Here is a 5,333-nt window from a genome sequence, read left to right on the forward strand (position 1 = left end):
GCTGAGAGTAAGTTTTAGCTTTTAGGAAAATGAAAATATATTTTCCCTGTTCCCTGACTCTATTGCCCAAATCCCTGGGTATTACATATATAAAACAAATACAAGGTAACATCCTTGAGAAGTGAAGGCCTACAGTCAGATGAGAAATAACCTGAGGATCTAAGGAACAATCCATTGCAAAGTCCCTGGATTTTCCCCCCCAGTATGGTGCAGCTTGAAGATGTCAGTGCAGGCAGGCCAGAAATTCAACCACAACCTTTTCTCTTTGCTTAAGTAGTAAAGAGAAGAGTCAGGCTAGTGAGTCCGAACTATGATGGAAAAACAAAGAATGTGTCATATTCCCACTCAGACCTGAAAAAAAAAAAAAAGCTGAGTAGGAAGATTGGAAGGCCACCTCAATAGTCTGCATAAAAATATTCAATGCTTCCATGGGATAGAGCAGATCATGCTGGAGGGAGCCAGGGCTTCTCCAAAAGCATCTGGCCTCATCATCTCCCACAGTGTTCCTGGAGACAAGTGAGAAGCCTGAAGTCCATCCCCATCTAGAATTACCAAAGGTCTTCCATCATTTCAGGCTGACACATAAGACCAATGAGAAGTCAGGAGCTGGACCACCTCCCGGAGGTCTGTGGAAATGCTCAAATGGTATCAGCGGAGGCCAAATGGGGAGGAGTGACAAGAGACCCCCCCCAACCCAGACAGAATGGTAAGTGATAACCCAACAGTGATAAGCCCCTGTCAATTTGGTATCAGCAAAGAAAAACTAGAGAATTTAGACTCCTACCATAACTAGGCACTAATAAAGCAGGGCCCACTTCCTATGTGGAAGGGATAGTTGTAGACGAATTTCTAAACAGTCTTATTAAATAAGAAACGCAGAGCCAAATACAGGGGTGAAAGCCGTAGAGATCAGAGAAATAGGAATAGCCACCAGCTAGCCTTAGCTCACCATGCCACCATAGCTTCCCAAGAGAACCAGCTTCTTCCTGTCTAACCTGCATCATTATTGCCTTGCTGTTCTGCCTTCTCATTGGCTCTTAGCCCAGCCACCTCACTTCCTTGGCACTGCCTGTCTGTACACAATTCCAGGTCTCTATGGTTGGTACTGGGATTAAAGACGTGGGTCACCACCCTTGACTGTGTCCTTGACCACACAGAGACTCTGCCTGCCATGTGATCAGATTAAGGGTGTGTGCTACCACCGCCTGACTTTTGTTTATGGCTGGCTATCTATGTCCTCTGATCTCCAGGAAAACTTTATTAACATACAAATAAAATATCACCACATTTCAGCACAAATAAAATATCACCACAGATGGTAGAAGCCAGCTAAAGGAAAATTAATAAAATCCACAGCCTCACAAAATAATGAAAATTGCCAGGTTTTGATACAAAAATATTCCATCAAAAAACATGGAAAGTATGACTCTTCCCAAAACACTATAGACACCAATTTTAAGACAATAGTAATCCTGGAATTGGTGGACAAGTAAACATCATAAAAATAATTCAGTGCAGAGTTATAATAGACCTACATCAGTTGAGAGAAACAGAGACAGAAACACTCAACAAAACAACAGAACATGTAAAAATATCTACAGAAATTTTTGATTATATGGGATAACTTTGTTTTTAAAAACAGCAAATAGTTTCAACAGAAGAATGGAAAAGGCAAAGTAAAAAGAATTTTGGAGCTAAAATAAGAAGAATCTGGTTAATACTAGACTGGTTATAGTTAGATAATCAGAGATCCAGAGAACTACAACAGAAAATGCTCCCAACCTCCTTAGTAAGACAAAGGGAGAGGGATGGTGTTGGGACAGTATTAGGATAAATATTAGGTAAAAAAAAAAAATCAGTTTTGCCTAAAGAAGTTGTGCATATCCCAAACAGAATACATAAACTATGTTATATTAACATTCAATTTCTGTTCTAATAACTTATCAGAAGACTTTTAAAAATGCGGTAGATCAGGCATCCTAAAACTTACAAACCCATCAATGCTGCTTAATCAAGGCAGCTGTGCTCCTTCTGAAGCTCCATGGGACACTCTGTTTCCCTGTCCTTTCAGCTCACAGCAGCTGCCACTTCCATGTTTCTCTCTCCCAGACCTTGTTCCTCTATCCTCTGCCCTCCCTCTCACTCTTTCCTTCATGTTTTCCACATCCTCCTGTCTACTAGCATCTGCTACCTCCTTCCCTGTCTCTGACACTCCGAGGACAACTCTTGTCATTGTCGTGGTTCTGCCCAGACAAACCCCGTTAATCTTCCTTTCTGGAGATTCTTAAACACGTCTGCAAAGCTGTTCGTCACATTCTGATTTCAGTGAATTGGATGTAGACAGCAGAGAGGGGTGTTCTTCAGTCTACAGCTCATAGAACAAAGCAAACACACATACAGCAACCACAACAAACCACTAGCAAAATACCCTGGAAATGAGAAAAATGACCTCTTCACACACAGGAAAAGCAAATGGAATGTTACCTTATTTCTCGTAAGAAAACAGAGAGTAAAAAGAAATTAGATTATATATTTTTTGCTAACCAAAGAAAAACAACCCAGAATTCTATATATGGTAAATTAAAAATAAACAAATGCGGCCGGGCGGTGGTGGCACACGCCTTTAATCCCAGCACTTGGGAGGCAGAGCCAGGCGGATCTCTGTGAGTTCAAGGCCAACCTAGTCTACAGAGCGAGATCCAGGGAAGGCACAAAGCTACACAGAGAAACCCTGTCTCGAAAAACCAAAAATAAATAAATAAATAAATAAATAAATAAATAAATAAATAAACAAATGCTTTGAAACTGGTTGGGAAAATGGCTCAAGAATTAAAGCACTTTCCATGTCAAGAAGAGCTCAGATCTCAGTACTCACTCATGTACATGGTGGGGGGGGGGGGCTGCAGGGGAGGGGGGACAGGTCTCATCTGTAGTTCCAGGTTTGCAAGACAGAGATTGAGGATCCCCAAAGCAAACTGCCAGGTGAGATTAGCCAGATCCTGCCTCCAAGAATTAGGATGAAGAACTATCATAGACTATTCCAAATATCAATATCAATATCACACACACACACACACACACACACACACACACACACACACACACACGAACACCTACATACACAATGGAGCATTGACCAATCAGGCATATTTAGTGGCTTAATCTCCAGCACTGAAAAGCAAAAGGACACTTCAGATGAGCAAAAAGTTATGAAAATTTGTGCACAAATCACTTCCCTTTAACAAGACACTTCATATGACTGAGAGCCATGTCAACACAAACACCCCCAAAATGAGCCAGCTCCAAGTGAAATTAAAAGTCACATGGTGACTCACAAGAAATATTGAAAAAGAGAGGAAAAGACAGAGAAGGTAATAAACATGAAGAAAATGAAATTCATATCCTCTAGTGTATTGCAAACTATATTCAATGCAAATATTCCAGTGCGCCAATTAGAAATAATTCGGAGACTCCACAATCTGCCTCAAATACAATAATAGCACAGCAGGTTGACAGACATAAAATTTAAAAAAAAAAACCTAGAACATGGGGAATTTCATTGATATACTTTGAATGACTACATATTAGCTGTATTGCTATCAAATACTTAGGAACAAATAAAATTATAGAGGCAGATTGACTTAGAGAGTAGGGACAGGATCAACATTCTGAGATGTAGCATTTTTAAACACGCATGCACCAAACAACAGAGCTAAGACACGTGGTATTATGATAGAATACAGAGAAGGACTAGCCAAATCAAAAGTATACTGGAGACATAAAATGTCACCTCCTCATGCTGGAGAAATGGCTCAGCAGTTAAGACCACTGACTGTGCTTCTTGAGGATCTGGATTCTATTCCCAGTGTTCACCTGGTGGCGCACAACTATCTCAGACTCTAGTTCCAGGGGATATTACACCCTTTTCTGGCCTTCCCAGGTATAAGACATGTATGTAATGCACAGACCTACATACAAACTTTTATATACTTAAACAGACAAGACAATAAAATAAATTTTAAAATGCCTCTCTCAATCATTGGCAATACTATAAATAATATATGTAGGAATACATAAAATTTCAACAACACCAGGAGACAAGGTACCCAGGACTTTTAAAGGGCATCTGTTAAGTGCATTTTCTAAACATGTGAAATCAAATTAATAATCAATAGGACAGGGACTTCAAAACACAAAAATTCTAAGAAACCTATTGGTCTTAAAGAAATACCCTGTAGAGGACCAGGAAGGCTATGTGATAATTTCTTCTGAAGAGGACAAGAATGTTTTACCCATGAACTCTCAACCATGGTTGCCAGCACAAAAACTACATGAGTAAACAGGCAGGCCAACATGGACGGGGGAATGTTTCACAAGGCCCCACCCTAGAGAAGGACCTGAAGACATCCAAGTGTTGCTTAGAGTTGAAGAACCAGCTCTCTTTCCACCCAACTTCAGGAAAAGGAACCCATTTTGGAGGGTTCAGCCCAAAACGCATGCAAATAAAGACAATATTGATTGACCTTAGTAAGTTGCAGTATATATTAAGCAATCATAAATTCGAGAGGAGTGTCGAGGGGACACAGGAGAAGATGGGGACAGGGTGGAAACGATCACTTCCCACAACAACAAAACAGTATCTGATAGAAATGAGACATACATCTGTATGTGAAAGTAAAATCGAAATTTACAAAAATTTGTAGGATAGAGCCAACACAATGCTAAGAGAGATTTTCCAGCAGTAAATACATTAACCAGGAAGGACAAATCCACAAGCCAATAAGCAGGTCCTAGAAACAAACCAAGGAAAGAACAAAGCATGCTCCAAACAAAGAGAGGAAATAACAGAAAAACCAAAATAAGTGAAATTAGAGAGTGTTACAATAAGCCTTGATTTCTCTCCCTAGTAGAAAGCTCTTTATCCACCTTTTCCTGCTTTATTTGTTGATGGTGATATTGCTGCCTTTGTGTTTTGTTTAAGGATTGAAAGAACAGCTATCCTAATTTAGATTTCTAGTTTAAAGTTTTGAAGTTCTGAAATCCTGGCCAAGGAAGGCAATTAATCTCACATGGGAAGAAAGCTTAATTTGGCTAACTGTAAACTTTGTCCTCCTCTAATAAGTTCAACTGCTTAGTCAAAAATGCACAGGGAAGTTAAGCAAATGTAAACTGTAAGAAAGCTAATCTAGTCTTCTTTTCAGGTCTCAGATTTAAAAGTTTTACATAGACATGAAAATAAAGTACCAGTGGCTACACACAGCATAGGGGAAAGGAAAAATAGTCTATCCAAGTTTAAAGTCTTTAACAGTCTTAATTTACATGTTCCTGGATTA

Source organism: Peromyscus californicus, unplaced genomic scaffold (assembly GCF_007827085.1).
Source record: "Peromyscus californicus insignis strain IS unplaced genomic scaffold, ASM782708v3 Scaffold_1__1_contigs__length_55948999, whole genome shotgun sequence".
NCBI lineage: Eukaryota > Metazoa > Chordata > Mammalia > Rodentia > Cricetidae > Peromyscus > Peromyscus californicus.